At 44.7% G+C, this 22,741-nt stretch overlaps 1 pseudogene; it reads right to left on the bottom strand.

Annotated features, from left to right (window-relative positions):
* Nucleotides 1–17,125: 17,125 nt before the first annotated feature.
* LOC136643285 (5S ribosomal RNA) lies at nucleotides 17,126–17,242 on the bottom strand (annotated as a pseudogene).
* Between the last annotated feature and the right edge of the window lie 5,499 nt (nucleotides 17,243–22,741).

Consider the following 22,741-nt stretch of genomic DNA (forward strand, 5'->3'; position numbering starts at 1 on the left):
CCACCTCCGGAGGGCCGGCTTTGCGGAGGGCGGCTGCAGCCCCGGAAGCAGCGAGCAGGGCAGGCAGAGCAGGCGGAGGCTCGCTGAGGAGGAGCAGCGGCGCTGGCTGGGAGGAGGTCCTCATGCGCTTACGAAGGCCTGGTGGAATCGGGGGCATTTACTCCCGAGTAGACCTATATGCCCAGCCCCGCGCCGACACTCCTGATCTCCAGCATCTGTAGTCAAGTTCATGGGACCGGGCACTTGACAGCCCAATCCTACCCGTGTCTACTCAGAAGTAAGTCCCATAGAGTTCAATGGGCCTGGCTCCCAGGAAAGCACGCATAGGATTGCAATCTGGCTGCAGTGCAATCCTAGCCACATTTACTTGGGAGTTAGTCTCATTTTACCATACTGGGATTTACTTCTGAGTAGACGTGCATAGGATTGGGCTCGGGACCGGGATCCAGTGGAGTAGCCAGAGGGGGTGCAAAGCACTACGTTTTGCAGTGGCCCATTCCCCCGTCAGTCCCGGGGTGGGAGCAAAACAGAGGCGTTCCCCCCGCCCAGAATGGCTCCGAAGGGAAGAAGGGGCCGTTTGCACGCTTCGGTGAGGCTCCCTCTGTGGAGTCTGTTGAACTCTGTGGAGTTCACATTTGTCTGTGGAACTCCTTGCCACAGGAAGTAGTGATGCCTAGATGCCTTTAAGAGGAGATTGGACAAATTCCTGGAGGAAAAGTTCATCATGGGTTACAAGTCATGGTAGGTATGTGCAAGGTAGCAGTAGGCTGCCTCTGATTACCAGATGCAGGGGAAGGCACCAGGACGCAGGTTGTCTAGTGTGTTCCCTTGAAACATTTGGTGCGCCATTGTGAGATACAGGAAGCTGGACTAGATGGGCCTTTGGCCTGGTCCAGTGGGGCTCTTCTTATGTTCTCCCTGAAAAACTTAGTGCTTTGCACCCCCTCTAGCTACGCCACTGCCAGGATCTGCAGACACATGGTAAGGGAAAATTTCTTGGTTCACAAGGTAGTCAGCCAAGTGCCCCTGTCCTATTCCCTTGGCAGACTGAGGGCCCAATCCTATCCAGTTTTCCAGTGCCAGTGCTGCTGTGCCAATGGGGCATGCACTGCATCTTGTGGTGGGGCAGCAGTCACAGAGGTCTCCTTAAAGTATGGGAACATTTGTTCCCTTACCATGGGGCTGCATTGTGGCTGCACTGGTGCTGGAAAATTGGATAGGATTGGGCCTTGAAGGTATAATCACATTCTGTTTTCTGCAGGGCAGACTAATAGACTCTCCCAACTTTTCAACTTCAGGCTCAACTGTTTAGAAGAGGGAATTTCAGCAGTTGCCACTTGTCATCTTCTGCATCACTGGTTCTCAAACCTTTTAGCACTGGGACCCACATTTAAAAGCATAATCTGTCAAGACCCATAGGAAGTGACATCATTAATCTTGAAGTGATGTCATGGCTGAAAGTGACATCATCAAGCAGTAAAACTTTTAACACCCGCATACAACAAAATCAATCTAAATTAAGTTAAAAGTTTACAATAAGCATAAGTTTAAAATTTATTTAAAATAAAGAACCATCTTCCTAACCCCACCTCCCCAGCAATTGCTGATTATCTGTTTAAAAAAAAAAATCCTCAAACACCCCAAAGGCTACAATCCTATCCACACTGACCAGGGAGTACGCCCCATTGACTATCATTGTTAAAAGCATATATGTAGTAGCCTGTTAAAATCACAGATCTGTGAAATTTTCCCAGTTGCGGTCACATACCTTGGAGCATCAAGTCTAATATATTAAAAATAAAACACATTGAAATAAATGGGGACCCACCTGAAATTGGCTCACCACTTACAACAACCCACTTAGTGGGTCCCAAGTCATAATTTGAGCCACTGCTCTACACAATTGTTAAAGATCCAAGTTGAAAGATTGGCACCCTCTGCTCTATAACAGGGGTGCTCAAACTTTCAACTTTAGGGATGCTGGACCTTTAACAAGTGTATAGAAGAGAGAATTTCAGCAGGTGCAGCTTGTCATCCCACAGATGACAAGCTGCACCTGCTGAAATTCCCTCTTCTATACACTTGTTAAAGGTCCAGCATCCCTAAAGTTGAAAGTTTGAGCACCCATAAGAACATAAGAACAGCCCCACTGGATCAGGCCATAGGCCCATCTAGTCCAGCTTCCTGTATCTCACAGTGGCCCACCAAATGCCCCAGGGAGCACACCAGATAACAAGAGACCTCATCCTGGTGCCCTCCCCTACATCTGGCATTCTGACTTAACCCATTCCTAAAATCAGGAGGTTGCGCATACACATCATGGCTTGTACCCCATAATGGATTTTTCCTCCAGAAACTTGTCCAATCCCCTTTTAAAGGCGTCTAGGCTAGACGCCAGCACCACATCCTGTGGCAAGGAGTTCCACAGACCGACCACACGCTGAGTAAAGAAATATTTTCTTTTGTCTGTCCTAACTCTCCCAGCACTCAATTTTAGTGGATGTCCCCTGGTTCTGGTATTATGTGAGAGTGTAAAGAGCATCTCCCTATCCACTCTGTCCATCCCCTGCATAATTTTGTATGTCTCAATCATGTCCCCCCTCAAGCGTCTCTTTTCTAGGCTGAAGAGGCCCAAACGCCGTAGCCTTTCCTCATAAGGAAGGTGCCCCAGCCCCGTAATCATCTTAGTCGCTCTCTTTTGCACCTTTTCCATTTCCACTATGTCTTTTTTGAGATGCGCCGACCAGAACTGGACACAATACTCCAGGTGTGGCCTTACCATTGATTTGTACAACGGCATTATAATACTAGCCGTTTTGTTCTCAATACCCTTCCTAATGATCCCAAGCATAGAATTGGCCTTCTTCACTGCCGCCGCACATTGGGTCGACACTTTCATCGACCTGTCCACCACCACCCCAAGATCTCTCTCCTGATCTGTCACAGACAGCTCAGAACCCATCAGCCTATATCTAAAGTTTTGATTTTTTGCCCCAATGTGCATGACTTTACACTTACCAACATTGAAGCGCATCTGCCATTTTGCTGCCCATTCTGCCAGTCTGGAGAGATCCTTCTGGAGCTCCTCACAATCACTTCTGGTCTTTACCACTCGGAAAAGTTTGGTGTCGTCTGCAAACTTAGCCACTTCACTGCTCAACCCTGTCTCCAGGTCATTTATGAAGAGGTTGAAAAGCACCGGTCCCAGGACAGATCCTTGGGGCACACCGCTTTTCACCTCTCTCCATTGTGAAAATTGCCCATTGACACCCACTCTCTGCTTCCTGGCCTCCAACCAGTTCTCAATCCAGGAGAGGACCTGTCCTCTAATTCCCTGACTGTGGAGTTTTTTCAGTAGCCTTTGGTGAGGGACTGTGTCAAACGCCTTCTGAAAGTCCAGATATATAATGTCCACGGGTTCTCCCGCATCCACATGCCTGTTGACCTTTTCAAAATATTCTATAAGGTTCGTGAGGCAAGACTTACCCTTACAGAAGCCATGCTGACTCTCCCTCAGCAAGGCCTGTTCGTCTATGTGTTTTGAGATCCTATCTTTGATGAGGCATTCCACCATCTTACCCGGTATGGATGTTAGGCTGACCGGCCTATAGTTTCCCGGGTCCCCCCTCTTTCCCTTTTTAAAAATAGGCGTGACATTTGCTATCCTCCAATCTTCTGGCACTGTGGCAGTTTTGAGGGACAAGTTGCATACCTTAGTCAAGAGATCTGCAACTTCATTCTTCAATTCCTTAATAACCCTTGGGTGGATGCCATCAGGGCCCAGTGACTTATTGATCTTTAATTTATCAATGAGGTCTGAAACATCTTCTCTTTTAACCTCTATCTGACTTAACTCCTCGGTTAGGAGGGGCCGTTCGGGCAGCGGTATCTGCCCAAGGTCTTCTGCCATGAAGACAGATGCAAAGAACTCATTTAATTTCTCTGCCATCTCTAAGTCTCCTTTTATCTCCCCTTTCCCTCCCTCACCATCCAGAGGGCCAACCGCTTCTCTGGCGGGTTTCCTGCTTCTAACGTATTTGAAGAAGCTTTTATTATTCCCCTTAATGTTGCTGGCCATGCGTTCCTCATAGTCTCGCTTGGCCTCTAGTATCACCTTCTTACATTTCTTTTGCCACAGTTTATGTTCCCTTTTATTCTCCTCATTAGGGCAAGACTTCCACTTACGGAAGGAAGCTTCCTTGCCCTTCACAGCCTCTCTAACTTGGCTGGTTAGCCATGCGGGCACCTCCTGGATTTAGTGGAACCCTTCTTTCTTTGCGGTATACACCTCTGCTGGGCCTCTATTACTGTTGTTTTAAGCAGCCTCCATGCACTCTGGAGAGATTGGACTCTTTTTACCCTCCCTTTCAACCTCCTTCTAACCAGCCTCCTCATTTGAGGGAAGTCCGCCCGTCGGAAGTCAAGGGTTTTTGTTAGAGATTTGCCTGGTATTCTTCCCCCAACGTGCACGTCAAAACGGATCGCAGCATGATCACTGTTCCCCAATGGCTCAGTAACGTTTACATCTCTAACCAGGTCCTGCGTACCACACAAAATTAAATCCAGAGTCACCTGTCCTCTGGTGGGCTCCGTGACTAGCTGATCTAAGCCACAGTCATTTAGCACGTCAAGAAATCCGGTTTCCTTATCGTGACCAGAACACAAATTGACCCAGTCAATATGAGGATAATTGAAGTCCCCCATGATTACAACCCTGTCCCTCCTTGTCACCTCCCTGATCTGTTTCCTCATTTCAAGGTCCCCATCCGATTTCTGGTCTGGAGGACGATAGCACGCCCCCAGTATTACATCGCTGCACAAGCCTGGTAATTTAACCCACAGAGATTCTACGGTGGAGTCGGACCCACCTTCAATCTCTACTTTGCTGGATTCTATCCCTTCCTTAACATAAAGGGCCACCCCACCTCCAACACGCCCCTGCCTGTCCCTCCTGTAGAGTTTATAGCCCGGGATTGCGGTATCCCACTGATTCTCCGCATTCCACCAGGTTTCCGTTATGCCCACTATATCAATATTTTCCCTTGTCACCAGACATTCCAGTTCTCCCACCTTTGCTCGTAGACTTCGGGCATTCGCATAAAAGCATTTATACACGGAATGCCCCAGGATGGGCTGCTTATTCGCTCCTTTGTCCCCGCATCCTCTCATTGTGCCAAACCGTCTATCACATCCCATCACCCTACCTTTCCCAATTTCTTCTCCTACCCTGCCTTTGTCTTGTTGTTCTCTAACCTCCCCATCCTCATCCCATAGGGATGAGGAGTCCCGAACCGGATGCCCCTCGGCTCCTGTCAGCCTTCCCCCAGGGATCAGTTTAAAAGCTGCTCTGCCACCTTTTTAATGTTATGCGCCAGCAGTCTGGTTCCATTCTGGTTCAAATGGAGCCCGTCCCTCTTGTACAGGCCCCGCTTGTCCCAAAACGTTCCCCAGTGCCTAATGAATCTAAACCCCTCCTCCCTACACCACCATCTCATCCACGCATTGAGACCCCTGATCTCCGCCTGCCTAGCTGGCCCTGCGTGTGGAACAGGTAGCACTTCAGAGAACGCTACCTTTGAGGTCCTGGCTTTCAGCTTCCTGCCTAAAAGCCTAAATTTGGCCTCCAGGACCTCCCAGCTACACTTGCCCACGTCGTTGGTGCCGACATGCACCACAGCCGCTACCTCTCCCCCAGCACTGTCTACTAGCCTGTCTAGACGAGAAGTGATGTTCGCAACCTTCGCACCAGGCAGGCAAGTCACCATGCGGTCCTCACATCCGTCGCAAACCCCCCTCTCTATGTTTCTAATAATCGAATCCCCCACTACAAGAAGCCCCCGACCCCTGACACCCCTGCTCTATAAGAATCTCTCCTGGATTTCCCATGCTTCCCTCCACAATTAAGATTTTCCTTGGCCCTCTAAAACATTCAAGTCATACACAACTCCATAAATAAGAATGTTATGCTTTGTAACAATTTGTTTAGCACTTTCTGAATGCGCAGAGCGGTTCACATGTATCATGTCTTTCAACAGCCCTGTATGTTCAATATCCAGCTGGGGAGCTAAGGGCATAGCTTGCTTTACAGTGTGATCTCATGTATATGTAAATTGGCCTTACTCCCGAGTAAGTGTGTATAGGATTGCAGCCTTAGGCCATATGGTGAGCCCAATGGCCAAGGTGAGATTTCAACCAGGAAAGTCTTCCCTCAAAACACATACAGTGCAGCCTTATGCATGTCTGCTCAGAATACAGTAAATCTTAGTCATTCCATAGGTCTTATATCCAGGACTGGCTACTATTCTACACCAGCTTCTACTCCACTTTCCACCCACGTACCTCATAAGACTAGGTGAATGGGCAACAAAATGACATGTGCAAGTCCCTGTCAGTAAATGCACATTGGGGCAAAGAAAAATCCAACTTCACACTAATGGGCCTGAGCTGATCATTGTGACGAACCAAGAACAAGATCTTTGGGTTGTTGTGAATAATACAATGAAAATGTGAACCCAGCATGCAGCAGCTGTAAGGAACACTAATCCCATGCCAGGGTCATTAGGAAAGGATATTATATTGTCGCTACACAAGTCTCTGGCATGGTTACATTAGGAATACTGTATACAGTTTTGGTTGAGATAGTGTAACAGACGGAGATTCTGCAAAGGTGCTAGGAGAGCCCTTTCAGCAGCGTCAACTTCTGCCAAGGTGTCACTTCACAGCTCAGCAGCTGAGAGGTGGTCTGTGAAGTGATGCAAAGTAATGGCAGAAACAGTGCTGCTGAAAAGGCGACCTATATGATAATTGGGCTCTGCCTCGGCAGCATCCCCAAGTCTTACACCTCTTGGTCTACCCCCTTCTCCCATAGCGTTACTTGTCTTCTGAGGCCTCCTTCCGTCTCTCCCTCCCAGAATCTAGGCAGAAGCAGTGCTGCTGAAAGGGCAGCCCTGGGAGAACAAAATTATCTTGTGAGCCAGATAAAGAGCTTCCAGGAGCCTTATGTTTGACACCCCATCTTTAAACAAATCAGGATATGCGCTTCCCTAAAGGGACTGCATGAGGAGTGAGATGAGTGGATAGGAGCTTGAGGAGCAAGTGGATCAGTGAAGAAAGTACCAGCAGGGTGCAGGTGATTTTCATCCATGAAATAGCATTGAATGAATGAATTGCATCTTTCCATCTCAACTGGGTGGTTCTACTTCAGTTTGGGCCCTCACTGATGTCAAATTCCCAAATTCCCAAAATGTAAAGAAGTGGAAAATGTGGACACTGATCTCTATTGTCTTGTATGCTTAAGCACTCAGATAGCCTTTTCAAAGAGTTATTTTAATTCATAGGCGATCAAGCCTGCGGATTGCTATTAGGCATGACAGCTAACTGTGCTTTAAGCTACATGGTCAGAGGCACTATGTCTCTAAAGACTGTTGTCAGGGTCAAATAAGGAAAATAAAAATAAATAAAAAAAGCACTGCTATCTTTATTTCCTGTTTTTGAGTGCTCAGATTCATTTGGTTGGCCACTACTGAAAACAGTTTTTCTGATTCACAAGGCAATATTTATGTTCTTATTAACAGCCCAATCCTATCCACACTTTCCTGCGAGGAAGCCCCATTGACTCTAATGGGACTTACTTCTGAGTAGACACGCAAAGGATTGGGCTGTAAGTCTCTTCAATTCCTGCTTTTTAACCTGGAAAAAAGGTTCTAAGGTTTTTAACCTTTTAAGCCTCGAGACTTTGAAATTTTTTTTTTTTTACATATTTAGTTAAAAGATTTTTAACTATTTGCTAAGAGTTTTGTTTTAATTTGTAAGCGGGTAAAATGGCATTGTGAAGAATGTAAGATGAAGATGTATCATAAACTTGGTGACTTCATCTCATTGTTGTTCCTGGCCTGTTCATTATTCATGAACCACATATTTTATTGTCTGTTTCATTGCTATGAATGATGAAAGTGAGAAAGGGGGAGATCAAGGTGAAGGACTAAGCCTGTTTTATTGACTAATGTCCTGTGCAGGTGCTCCATTAAAAGAGTTTGTCTGGCTACCAGAATATAGGTCTGTAGCTTACTTTATATGTTTGCTCCTTGCCCTGATTCTGCCAGTTTCCATTGCTTTAACAAGGCAGGTCCTATCAAGCTTGTGTATCCATTTTGACATTTACTGTAACAGTGATTCCTGGCTAAAACTATCTCCTTGGCAATGCACATTTACAGCCTATGCCCTGTCCACATCTTGACTTGTCTGCAGTAAAGGGATTTCAAGAGCCGAGAGCATCAAAGTGTTCCTTTGAAAAGACAAAATAATATGGATACTGCCTTTTTGAAAACTATGGATTAATGATATCTGACAACATTTACTTGGAAGGAAATTTCCCATGCCATCTCTCACAAGTGCTGTCAGACACTCTTAGGACTAAATCCTATTCAATTTCCCAGTGCTGGTGCTAGGAACAAGCCAATGAGGGCCAATGAGACATGTGTTACATACTGTGGTAGGGGAACAGTCACAGAGGCCTCCCCTAGGTAAGGGAACATTTGTACTGGAAAGTTTGATATAACTGGGATCCCAATCCTGAGCTCTGCACGCTGGCTTACTGCCAGCACGCACTATCACAGATGTGCCTTAAAGCGTATTTGTGAGGCTTAGTGCCAGCCCAGGACTGAAACTAACCCAGCGCTAGCCATTGCTGGGCTAACACCAGTGGAAAGCTGGTGCTTTGCTGCTTGGCGGTCTCCTGAACCACTGGGTAGCAGAGAGGAAGGTGGGGCATTCCAGGGCAGAGGGAGGTGGGTGGACGGCAGGGAGAAGGCATGACGGGGGAGGGAATGGGATGGGAGGAGGGTGGGACTGATCCTGAGCTCCATGTTGAGCCTCGCAGCCCAACATGGAGCTTCTTGATTCTGTGGCAGCCCAAGGCTTGCTGTAGAATTGAGTCACTCCTTACGGGGCTACTTTCCTTACCTGGAGGAAGAGGATGAAAGTCCCCTTCCCCTGAGGAGCTGGCAACAGCTGCCTCATTCCGCTCAGGATGCCATGGCCACCATTTTCAGCACCGCAGCACGCCGGAAGGCTTAGGATTGGGCTGCGGGTCCTCTATGTCAGTATGTTGTCTGGAAAACGAGGCTTGGTCAAACAATGTTAGGCATCTACCAAAACACAGATGTAAAAGTCTGTTTCCGACACCTCTTCTATTGGGGAACAAACAGCCCTGATGACGAAGGACCACTGAGCTATGCTGGCCAATTGCCCTGTAGGGCAGGGGGAAGAGGCTGCTCTACAGCCAATCCAGTGGGGTGCCTAGAGTGTGCTGGACAGCCCAATCACCATTGCAGTAGAGACTCACTATCTGAGCTTTATGAGGGAAGAAAGCACTGGGCTGGAAGAGGGATCAGCTCAGGTCAGACGACAGGGTTTAAGAACCTTACTGCTGGCCAATGATGAAGTCCTCTGAGGCCTCTGTGGTGAGGGAGTGAAACAGGCCTTCTCTCCTCTTGTTTTCTTTCCCCTCCATACTTCTGCCTTGCCTGCTTCCCTCATCACCTGTCACCTGCAGGGCGCCACATCTCCCTGACCTTCCTGTGGGGTGGGTTTTCTTGTCCTCTAGAGGCAGTGCCTCTAAAAGGACCAATACAACTAATGGACAGTAGAGACAAGAACTGAAACTTCATTTGTACATTACTAGGAACAATGTGGGTGCCACTATCTCACTACTGCTCTCAGTGGATTCCACTCACTTCTGCAATTTCTTGGTTTTATTACATAAAAGTATAGGAAAGCGCCCTACGGGTAGACCACAGCTGCGATACAAGGACATCTGCAAGAGGGATCTGAAGGCCTTAGGAGTGGACCTCAACAAGTGGGAAACCCTGGCCTCTGAGCGGCCCACTTGGAGGCAGGCTGTGCAGCATGGCCTTTCCCAGTTTGAAGAGACACTTGGCCAACAGTCTGAGGCTAAGAGGCAAAGAAGGAAGGCCCATAGCCAGGGAGACAGGCCAGGGACAGACTGCACTTGCTCCCGGTGTGGAAGGGATTGTCACTCCCGAATCGACCTTTTCAGCCACACTAGATGCTGTTCCAGAACCACCTTTCAGAGCGCGATACCATAGTCTTTCGAGACTGAAGGTTGCCAACTAACTATATGTGAATAAGAACAACATCAACTTTATTCAGCATTCCACACTGAGACCTCATCTGTAACGTCTGAGCACAGGCTTAGGATGGACTGTGTTTTACCATATGCACCATTCTAATGATGTCGACATGGAGGATGTGGTATAAACTATGGGGACAACCAAGGAAGAATTGCAATTGCATTGCTTCAGAAAAAGATCCTTGAAAGCTAGGCTCCCTGACCCATGGTCTAAAGCAATATAATCTGTTCTATCTTAAATACGGTAACTTCATTCTGCAAATAGATGTATTTTTGGATATTTGGAAGCCCTTCTTAGATTGATTTGTACAGTGTATTCCTTGTTTGTGATTTATAATATAGATTGCGGGAATTTTTCTGTATCTTCTTAATATCATTTTTCCTTTCCCTTTTTGTGTTATTGTTTTGTTTGTACTTGTGTAACTTTGTTTCAATTTTTTCCTCTTCATTAAAAAAAATTAAAAGATCAAGAACAACTCAAACCTTTGTTAATACAAGCCCCACTCCTATTTTTGCCAAAATGTTTCCTTATTTTACAGCCACCATTCTGTCCTCCTCACTTCCTTTCCCATTCTGTCGCCCTCTTCCTTTTCTGAACCAGGGAGAAGGAGGAACAGAGAAAGCAGTGGAAGGAGAATTTGGCACAAGTGCCTCAGACAATGGGATGTTATAGGCCAGCTCTGTTCTTTGAATACATAACACTGGGCCTTTCTTCTGAGTAAACATGTATAGGATTGTGCTGAAATTCTATTAAATGAAAAATTGATTTGGCAAAAGTTGGAGGGAGCAGGCCTGATGTTTTCATGAAACAAGTCAGGATTGTTCTTTATTGGTTTGTTTTTTTTCAAATGGAGTCAAGGAAGATTTGTCTGCTTCAGAACAGTTATGCTCTATTAAAACTAGTGTGATCTCTGTTCAACTCCCTCAGGTTAGATTAACTTTGGAGGCCCTGGAATTAGAATTTTACCCTTTTGTGTTTTGATCTCCTGCACTGCGAATCTGAAGAGGTTAATTTTGTTGCATCCAAGCGTGATCTCCCATTTGTAAAAGACCTGGATGATTAACTGCTGTTACAAATTGAACTCTGTTCAAGACATCATGTGCAGGGTAAATAACACTGACCACTTGTAACCGTGAATAACTGTTTCCTTTTATTCTTTTGGACTGCATAATCTTGGATCTGTACATCTGACATTAAATCAATCATTTTCGTAGGCACCATGGAAACCAGCCACAGGTTGGCAGGGAAAGATTTAGCAGCATCCCCATTAAGATCGTGGTCTGACCAGGAAAAAAAATTCCTGCACTGCTTTGGTGCCTTTAACAGTAGCTTGATCTGGAGAAATCAGCAGCTGAAGACTTGTAGCATGGAAAGTATAACTTTGTGCATGTCAGGTTGCCATAAACAGCAGAGGAGCAGAGACCATCAAAAAACTGAAACCCTGCAAAGACATAGAGATGCAAAAATAAGAGGGCAGAATCAATGAAACAGAAAAGCAGAATGGTTAAATCTTCATGGATTTGCATTCATCAGCATTTCACTGTACACATGCCTTTAAGAACTGATAAGCATTGCATTGGCAACCTTCAGTCTCGAAAGACTATGGTATCGCGCTCTGAAAGGTGGTTCTGGAACAGCGTCTAGTGTGGCTGAAAAGGCCAGTTTGGGAGTGACAATCCCTTCCACACTGGGAGCAAGTGTAGTCTGTCCCGGGTCTGTCTCCCTGGCTATGGGCCTTCCTTCTTTGCCTCTTTGCCTCAGACTGTTGGCCAAGTGTCTCTTCAAACTGGGAAAGGCCATGCTGCACAGCCTCCTTCCAAGCAGGCCGCTCAGAGGCCAGGGTTTCCCACTTGTTGAGGTCCACTCCTAAGGCCTTCAGATCCCTCTTGCAGATGTCCTTGTATCGCAGCTGTGGTCTACCTGTAGGGCGCTTTCCTTGCACGAGTTCTCCATAGAGGAGATCCTTTGGGATCTGCCCATCATCCATTCTCACGACATGACCAATCCAACGCAGGCGTCTCTGTTTCAGCTGTGCATACATGCTAGGGATTCCAGCACATTCCAGGACTGTGTTGTTTGGAACTTTGTCCTGCCAGGTGATGCCAAGAATGCATCTGAGGCAGCGCATGTGGAAAGCGTTCAGTTTCCTCTCCTGTTGTGAGCGAAGAGTCCATGACTCGCTGCAGTACAGAAGTGTACTCAGGACGCAAGCTCTGTAGACCTGGATCTTGGTATGTTCCGTCAGCTTCTTGTTGGACCAGACTCTCTGTGAGTCTGGAAAACGTGGTAGCTGCTTTACCGATGCGTTTGTTTAGCTCGGTTGTGCAGATACTAGCAAGTGATCATGTTCATTCCCGTGCCCTGAGAAGTTTGTCCTACTGATTTTGGCAAATCAAAATGTTCTTAAAGGCATATGAATAGGTGAGATTTTTCCAGGATAGTTGGCAACTCTAGCCATGCAGATAAGAAAGACAGCAGGCGTCCTGCTGGGGAGGAGGAGAAAGTGGAGTTTTGTTGCAAGTACTGTACCCTGTCCTCATTTATATTTGATCATCGTAATGTTAAATTACAGCATCTCTGGTTGAAAAGTGTTGTTTTTGGATTTCTACACAGTTAAATTACTACTTAAAATTCCAAACCACATTATCTGTACATAACATTAATTCAATGTAAACCCTGTTGATTTTTCTAAGTACCAGTGGAAGTGGAAGTTTCATCATTAAAATAGGAACTCTCTCTAAGAAAGGTGTTTTTCTGCAATCTGACTGTCTGATTCTACTTCAGAGGGGTGCCATCAGTATGTAAGAACAGTCACCTACAACTCAGCACTTGATTAAGGCCTAGAAGTGAGCATGAGAAAAGATGTGCTGGGAAGACCAATATAATAATGTACTGCAGCATTTTTTATTATAGATTTTTATTTTTATTTTGCCAGTGATTCACTTCCTATGAGCAATACATTTACTAACATGTCGCTTTGGCAATTATCCCACCAGAATTGGTATCCCACAAATTTTTAGATGACCCTATTATTTCATTGATGCCTCTTGTTCCTCTGAACTCTCTGTCCTTAAGGCTCCTGCTGGGGAGCCTTCGGATTTTAGGCCAGTTGAAATTCCTGAACAATCTTTAAGCCATTTCTGCCCAGCGTTGCACATACGCAACAGGGATCAACGCAACTGGGCAGAAATGGTTTAAGGGCAGCCCTGCATAAACACATTACAGTAATATAACTAACTTGGAAATATTGTTGGCATGAATTACTGATGTCAGGTCTCAGTAAGACCTTTTCTTCTGAATTGTTCTCTGTACCTTTGATAGACATTCAACAGGTAGAGCTTTCTCATGAACACTACTTCTGGAGTGCACCTGTTGAGTTTTTGCCTATCATATCATTAAAGGAATAGAAGCCCAAGTCAAGAAAAGACATAGGAGCCCTACTAATTCTCTCACGGGACATGGACAACTGGATAGTTGTTGTTTTTAGTGCTTAATATTAACCTCCATCTGGAATTTCTCTAAAAATAAAACACAAACCAAATTTGGTGTGACTAGGTGTGAGAACATGACTCTCCAATGCTGATCAACTCTTAGATTTAAATGTGTCCCTAATTCTGATGCATTGTTTCACCTTTAAGAAAAAAAAGAACATAGAACATTTTTCCCTGAGTTTCACTGGCAGCTGAATGAATAGCAAGTGAAAAAAAAATATATGAATCAGTTTATAAGGTGCTATGACCTTGATGTTTTTATATGTAAAAGAGACATTGGTAGTGATGTGACCACTGTTTTTAACATTGCCTTGGCACCCTTTGATACTGTCCATTACCAAACAGATGGTGCAATAGTTACTTTTTGAAGGACCAAGCCAGTATAATGACCACATCTGGAACTAATCTGTAGCTCTCTTAAACCAATAGATCACCCAAGTTTAAGAAGGCCTTTCAGTCTGAATGTCTCACACAAGTGCATGCAAATAATCCAAAACCCTTATGGCTGTCTTGAGCTGTGTCTTGAAGAGCAACCACTCTTTTCCTCTGAGCTACTTTTGTTTAAAAAAAGGATATTCAGATTTTTCCATTTCTTCAGAGATTTGGTTTGTGACCAACAGCAGTTTAAAAAGGCCAGCAAAAGTTCTTATACAGAAGCAGAACTGCAATATATGAACTGCCTGTATGTGTGTTGACTTTACTCTAAATTATGGATGACACTTTTATTTATGACATCCCACTCTTGTTCCAGGGGCTTAGGGCATTGTCCAAGCTTAGTTTCAGCAAGGTTGTTACACCAAGTGCCTTTAATATGGGGTCATACGTTTAAATAGCCAGGCTATGTAGCTAGGATATGTTTCAGATATTGTCTTATTATCTATGAGAAAGAGTCACTTCAAATTTAAAGTCTTTTTGCACTGCAGTCACTTGCAGTCACCAGGGCTGGCCCAAAACCTCCTGGCACTTAAGGTGGCATATCCAGGAGGGTGCCCGCATGGCTAACCAGCCAAGTTAGAGAGGCTGTGAAGGGCAAGGAAGCTTCCTTCCGTAGATGGAAGTCTTGCCCTAATGAGGAGAATAAAAAGGAACATAAACTGTGGCAAAAGAAATGTAAGAAGGTGATACGGGAGGCCAAGCAAGACTATGAGGAACGCATGGCCGGCAACATTAAGGGGAATAATAAAAAGCTTCTTCAAATATGTTAGAAGCAGGAAACCCGCCAGAGAAGCGGTTGGCCCTCTGGATGGTGAGGGAGGGAAAGGGGAGATAAAAGGAGACTTAGAGAAGGCAGAGAAATTAAATGAGTTCTTTGCATCTGTCTTCACGGCAGAAGACCTCGGGCAGATACCGCTGCCCAAACGGCCCCTCCTGACCGAGGAGTTAAGTCAGATAGAGGTTAAAAGAGAAGAAGTTTCAGACCTCATTGATAAATTAAAGATCAATAAGTCACCGGGCCCTGATGGCATCCACCCAAGAGTTATTAAGGAATTGAAGAATGAAGTTGCAGATCTCTTGACTAAGGTATGCAACTTGTCCCTCAAAACGGTCCCTCAAAAGATTGGAGGTTAGCAAATGTCACGCCTATTTTTAAAAAGGGAAAGAGGGGGGACCCGGGAAACTATAGGCCGGTCAGCCTAACATCCATACTGGGTAAGATGGTGGAATGCCTCATCAAAGATAGGATCTCAAAACACATAGATGAACAGGCCTTGCTGAGGGAGAGTCAGCATGGCTTCTGTAAGGGTAAGTCTTGCCTCACGAACCTTATAGAATTCTTTGAAAAGGTCAACAGGCATGTGGATGTGGGAGAACCCGTGGACATTATATATCTGGACTTTCAGAAGGCATTTGACACGGTCCCTCACCAAAGGCTACTGAAAAAACTCCACAGTCAGGGAATTAGAGGACAGGTCCTCTCATGGATTGAGAACTGCTTGGAGGCCAGGAAGCAGAGAGTGGGTGTCAATGGGCAATTTTCACAATGGAGAGAGGTGAAAAGCAGTGTGCCCCAAGGAGCTGTCCTGGGACCGGTGCTTTTCAACCTCTTCATAAATGACCTGGAGACAGGGTTGAGCAGTGAGGTGGCTATGTTTGCAGACGACACCAAACTTTTCCAAGTGGTGAAGACCAGAAGTGATTGTGAAAATCTCCAGAAGGATCTCTCCAAACTGGCAGAATGGGCAGCAAAATGGCAGATGCGCTTCAATGTAAGTAAGTGTAAAGTCATGCACATTGGGGCAAAAAAATCAAAACTTTAGATATAGGCTGGTGGGTTCTGAGCTGTCTGTGACAGATCAGGAAAGAGATCTTAGGGTGGTGGTAGACAGGTCGATGAAAGTGTCGACCCAATGTGCGGTGGCAGTGAAGAAGGCCAATTCTATGCTTGGGATCATTAGGAAGGGTATTGACAACAAAACGGCTAGTATTATAATGCTGTTGTACAAATCAATGGTAAGGCCACACCTGGAGTATTGTGTCCAGTTCTGGTCACCGCATCTCAAAAAAGACATAGTGGAAATGGAAAAGGTGCAAAAGAGAGCGACTAAGATGATTACAGGGCAGGGGCACCTTCCTTATGAGGAAAGGCTATGGCGTTTGGGCCTCTTCAGCCTAGAAAAGAGACGCCTGAGGGGGGACATGATTGAGACATACAAAATTATGCAGGGGATGGACAGAGTGGATAGGGAGATGCTCTTTACACTCTCACATAATACCAGAACCAGGGGACATCCACTAAAATTGAGTGTTGGGCGGGTTAGGACAGACAAAAGAAAATATTTCTTTACTCAGCGTGTGGTCGGTCTGTGGAACTCCTTGCCACAGGATGTGGTGCTGGCGTCTAGCCTAGACGCCTTTAAAAGGGGATTGGACAAGTTTCTGGAGGAAAAATCCATTATGGGGTACAAGCCATGATGTGTATGCGCAACCTCCTGATTTTAGAAATGGGTTATGTCAGAATGCCAGATGCAAGGGAGGGCACCAGGAAGAGGTTTCTTGTTATCTGGTGTGCTCCCTGGGGCATTTGGTGGGCCGCTGTGAGATACAGGAAGCTGGACTAGATGGGCCTATGGCCTGATCCAGTGGGGCTGTTCTTATGTTCTTATGGCATGCCAAACACTGCCCCCTCTTACATGGTGATGTGCCAGCTTCTGCTCCTCCCGCTCTCTAGTCCTCTAGCTCAGCATTCCCCTCTCCTCCACATATCCTCTTCCTCTCTATCCCCCTCTTTTCCATCAAAGGAATGGAAGGAGGAGCAGTGGTGGCAAGTGGGTAGACAGAGATAAGCATCCTGCACCAAGCCGGTGCCTGAGGCGGCCACTTCAGTTGACCTCATGGATGGGTTGGCTGGTTGAGATGTAGGCCTGTATGGACAACCTGCTAAGCTGTAAATAACTCAACAGATTTCAAATTCCATCTTAGACTGCTGACTCCTGAAGGCCCCGCCTTGGTTGGCAACCTTCAGTCTCGAAAGACTATGGTAGAAGCCTACAGCACCCGGTATTCCCAGGCGGTCTCCCATCCAAGTACTAACCAGGCCTGACCCTGCTTAGCTTCCGAGATCAGACAAGATCAGGCATGTGCAGGGTAACAGTTGCAGCCTCCTTAGTTCATCTCCGTTCCCTGAAGCATCCTCTGCCATGACCAAAATATTATTATTTACTGTGTAAATCAATAATACCACAAAACGTAAAAAGAGTATACTTCAAATTTGATTAAACTGTTGGTATGATCTAATTTGATCCAGTCCAAAACACACGTAGGCTGCAGCACATCAATAGGAAATAGTTAATCTATTTTGTCTCCTGATAAAATAGCTGTACGTGTGCCATGAATGGAAGTTACACATGCAGCGAATTATACTTCAGACCAGGTGCCTGATCCAGGGCCTCTGAGAGTAATTTTATCAGGGGATACAAAGTTTCTTTCCCAAATTGGGGGGGGGGGGGACAGACATCCAGAATAGTCTCTGGAGTTCAAGTCTACTGGACTTCCCAACGCACAGCCCAGGTCTACCTATCTATGTGGTGTCAACAGCTAGATACAGTAATCCAAACCAAACCAAACATACTTCTTTCTCTAAAATCTTTTAAATATAGAAAGTCATTGCAAAAAATTACCATCATAGTATTTAGGCTCACACTAGAATGGAAAGTGCGTTTTGTGTATCAAACATCTACAGCTGTGTCCTTCTGCTCCTATTCACTCCTTCATGGTAAATGGCTCTACTAGCACAGTGTTTCTCAAACTGTGGGTCGGGACCCACTAGGTGGGTTGCGAGCCAATTTCAGGTGGGTCCCCATTCATTTCAATATTTTATTTTTAATATATTAGACTTGATGCTCCCATGGTATGTGACTGCATTTGGGGAAATGTTACAGACCTGTACTTTTAACAAGCTACTATGTATATATATTTTTTAACAATGACAGTAAATGGGACTTACTCCTGGGTAAATGTGGGTACGATTTCAGTCTATGATTGTTACAATTTACCTGCTTGATGATGTCACTTCTGGTCATTACATCACTTCCAGTGGGTCCTGACAGATTCTCATTCTAAAAAGTAGGTCCCAGTACTAAATGTGTGAGAACCTCTGCACTAGCGAATCTACTAGCCTACTATAGCAGGCCAGTTTCCTCCCAAATCTGACACTGTGTTGAGGAGTGTCATATATGCATTCCCATTCTCAGTCCATATGGCTAAAGGCAGCAGCAACTACCATGCCCACAGTAGTCCCCCCAGTATCCCATGTGGGTAACAAGTCCAGGTGAGATTGGAAAATGTAAGATCTGGATCCCCGCCTTGGTTCCTGGGCCCCCTTTTTTACCCTGGGTACAAAATAAAAAAATGTACAGCTCAGAACCCATAGATTTGCCTTAGCACAGGTTCCAAACCTTTACTGGAGGGCCTCACTTGACCTCCCAGATGTGACCTGAAGTGCCTTTGGTCACGTCTGGGAGGCTTTTGGAAGCCTGGGGACACCTCATACAGCTTTCTGGGGCCTCAGAATACTTCAGGACACGACCGGAAGATACTTCCGATTGTGTCTGAAGGTCAGATGAGGACCTGACCAGTGGATTTGGTTATCTGCAGGTTTCAGCATTCACAGGTGTTCCAGGAACAGAACCCCGTGGATTCCAAGAGCTGACTGTATTTGATTATGGATGTGAAGGTAAAATGAATTTGAAGCAATTGGCAACCTTTGTACAATTACAGCATCACATGATTCTGCAACTCAGTTATGACTTCAGTTATTAATTTCCATTTTTAGATAATCTTTTTTTCCTATGATATTGAAAAGATAGCTTCACCCCAGCTGGTAGTTACAAATCCCTCCAGTTCTGGGACAGCTCTCCATCATGGTACAATCCCACCGGTGTTCATTTATGTGTTCTCAATGTTTATGTCACATGTATTACGATAGCAAATACTGTACAGCAGAAAGTGCATTGAAGCTGCAATGTTTTGTTTGGACTGCTCTGCAGTACAGCTTTTCAAAGGTGCAGGTTTCCCCTTCATGTGTGTAAGAATAATTATCTCCACTTGAGGGCACCATATCACATCCTATTACCAGATTTAATGACATGAAACACTCATTGGAACAGCTATTCATTTTCATTTTATATCAAGTCACTAAACAACAGATTCAGCTTGTGGCCTGGAAATACTAAATTCTCAAACCGTCCTCTATGACAATTCAGAATAAAATTAATTTGGCATCCATCACATCTACAGCCTTAAAAAAAAAAGTCTTGGTCTGTCTCTGTACTCATCTTATATGACACAAGGATAAAAAATGCTCAAATCCAGGAAGACAAGAGCCCATGATATAAAATGAAAGAAGGAATTAAGAAGCACCAAAATTCTTTTCTTCATCAATAACTATTCATATACCCAGTATGGATACTCGAAAGAGGAACAAGACCTATTTAGATACATTATATTCTTGCATATGCATTTTCTTAATCTCCCTACTGTAATATATCAGTGACTCTGCCTTTTTTGCTCTGGATCAGCAGAAGCCCTGCAGCAGGCCTGTGTTAACAGCCCTGCTAGAGAATAGTATAAAACACAGGCTACAATCCTAACCACACTTTTCTGAGAGTAAGCCCCATTGAACAAAATAGGACTTACTTCTGAGTATACCTGGTTAGGCTGGTACCCTCAGTTAATAAACCAGTGAAGTTACTAGCACACATTTGCCTTATCATGTAGAGCTTGCATTCCTTAATAAAGATTCAGCAAACAACGCACCCAACCCTCCTCTTTTTTTTTTCCTTTGCCCTCTGTTGCTTTTAACATTGCTGTGCCTGTGCATTTTCATAGAAAAATAAGTAATGAGTGCTTAAACCCCTGCACATTGGGTAAGAGGCACTTTTTCAAGTGGGTGCTCCTCTTTTTAGCAGGGGGAGAGTAACTGGCCCTCCTCACCCCAGTAGTGTCTTTTCTAGTGGCTGTCTGCTGGTGTTTTGCATCTTTTAGATTGTGAGCCCTTTTGGGACCGGGAGCCATTAGTTATTTGATTTTTCTCTGTAAACTGCTTTGTGAAACTTTTAGTTGAAAAGTGGTATATAAATACTGTTAATAATAATAATTATTATTAATTTTTATAAAATTAATAATTTATAAATTTTTATAATGAATAATTATAAAATAATAATAATAATAATAATAATAATAATAATAATAATAATAATAATAATAATAATAATAATAATAATAATTATTATTATTATTATTATTATTATTATTATGGGCTCTGTGTGAGTATATGTGATGTATTTGAATATGTGCAAAGTCTTTAATAAAGAGGGAAATAAAAAGAATCTCAATGGCTAGAGACAGGGGTGGCTTAAGGAATTAGCCACTGACTGAGCACTCATCCCATCAGAGACTACCTGTTTGGTCCGCCTCCCAAATCCTTAATACTAGGGGCAGAGGTAGTGGCTAATCCACCTTAGGAACTGGGTGAAGGTGCCCCTGCACATCCCCCCCACAAGCACTGGCTAGGAACTAAACATACATTCTACAACAAAAATGCAACTTTAGCACTTGGGTTAAAAATAATGCCAGTTCAGGAGAATTGTTTTGCTGTGTTCTGCTCACCTGTATTTACTTGAAGTATTTCAGGGGATGTTTGTTTAAGGGTTCATTAAATGCTGGAATATAAACTAACTCAAAGGATCTGCTTTATCCTAGGTTAGACCAATGCTGCATGCCTTCACTGGCAGGGCTCTCCAGCATCGCAGGCAGAGGCCATTCGTAGCCCTGCTACCTGAAACCCTTTAGAGCAGGGGTTTCCAAACTTCTTACACTGGTCACCCACTAAGGCTGCAGTCCTATACACACTTTCCTGGGAGTAAACCCCACTACACACAATGGGACTAACTTCTGAGTAGACATGCATAGGATTGGGCTCTGAGTCATCTGCAGTAGGTCATGGGCATGCCAAGCCAGGAAGCTGGAGATAATAATGGTGCACAATCCAGAAGTCACAGCTGCATCCTATCCCCCTTTCTGGGTCAGATCCACCAACACAGATCACCTCAGAGTTGCTCCAGCAGGTGCAGGTCTGAAAAGACCAGTGGTTGTGGCTTTCTCTGGGGCAAGGGGACAAATGTTTCCTTACCTCAAGGAGACCTCCAGACTTCAAAATTCCCCCCCCCCCCCCCGAGTACAGTGCAAGCCACACTGGCCCTGCTGCATCAGCATGGAAAAATTTCAACAGGATTGGCCTACTAGTTAATTTTTTGGAGCCATAACCCAAGTGAATGCACTATCCTAACCCCTCCTCCCATCCCAGGAGCCAGTGCAAGTCCCTTGTGTGGTTCTCAGCCATTGCAAACATGCTGTAAAGGAAGGGGTGGGGCTGACTGCAGTCAGATCCCCACCAGCCCAAGTGGTATTACTTGGGCCACTTGGATTTGTGCCTGTAAAATTGTGAACGCAGGTTTTAGTAGCCCCATAGAGGCTAACTGTGGTGTTGCTTGGAGTAAGGGGACTAAAATCCCCTTACTTTGAGTTGTGCCCTGGGCTGTGCCAAACCTGTACTGGATACAGCACAGGTTAGGACTGAGTCCTCAGATATACTAGATTTTCAGGCCTTTCCCAATGCAGGTTGGCCATGCAGTCTACAATGTGATGGTAGTTTCAACGTGCTGGATTTGACCTTTAAAGTCCTTCATGGTTTGAGTCCAGGTTATCTGAGGGACTGCCTTCTCCCATAAGTTCTGGCTTGCCCTCTCAAGTCATCTGAGGGGGCGCTCCTATAAATGCCATCTTCATCCCATGTTAGAGGGATGGTGGTGCAAGTCTGAGCCTTCTTTATAGTAGCACCTCAATTATGGAATTCAATTATTTATTGTTTTACATATTGTACATTTTAGTGTTGTATTTGTAAGTCGCCTTGGGTGTTTGCTTTAGCATGGGAAAGGCACGATATAACTTTTAAATAAAATGCATCCATACATAAATAAATGTGTTGGTGGTCTCCATCTTGCATTGCATTCAAATTACTTCCATTGGAGTAACTTGATTTTCCTATTGCTACATAAATGATAACTTTGGCATTTGTTTTGTATACATGATTTTAAAACCTTGGATTAAGAGGAAAAGCATAATTTAAAAAATATAATAATTAAATAATTCTAATTTGGACCTCAAAGAATAATAAAAGTAACATGGAAAATTACTCAGAAGCTATAAAATATGTTTTTCTAAGTACCCAGAATGAAATATATATCAAATACATGAAGAAAACCACAAAAAACGATACTTTGTTTTGAGAATCTTCCAGTGTGGCCAGTTTTACTTATGGAACATGGAGAAATAATATTTTGCACTGTTCCCATTAAGGGATGAAGTTACTGCCAACGACAATGAAAATCCTAGAACAAGTGGGGTGTCCAGTTCTTTGTCAGAAATTCAAATCTTCACAGACAATCACCTCAGTCAGTCTCACCATTGCTCTGTAGATTTCATAAGCCTCTCTGATCCGGTCTGTACACTGCTTTTCACCAGGAGTGTCGACATTCCTGCAGTGAAGTTCTCAAAACATCCCTGGTTAGAAAAGATGGGCTAATATCAAATGCAGATCCC

Source organism: Tiliqua scincoides, chromosome 2, assembly GCF_035046505.1.
Source record: "Tiliqua scincoides isolate rTilSci1 chromosome 2, rTilSci1.hap2, whole genome shotgun sequence".
Taxonomy (NCBI): Eukaryota; Metazoa; Chordata; class Lepidosauria; order Squamata; family Scincidae; genus Tiliqua; species Tiliqua scincoides.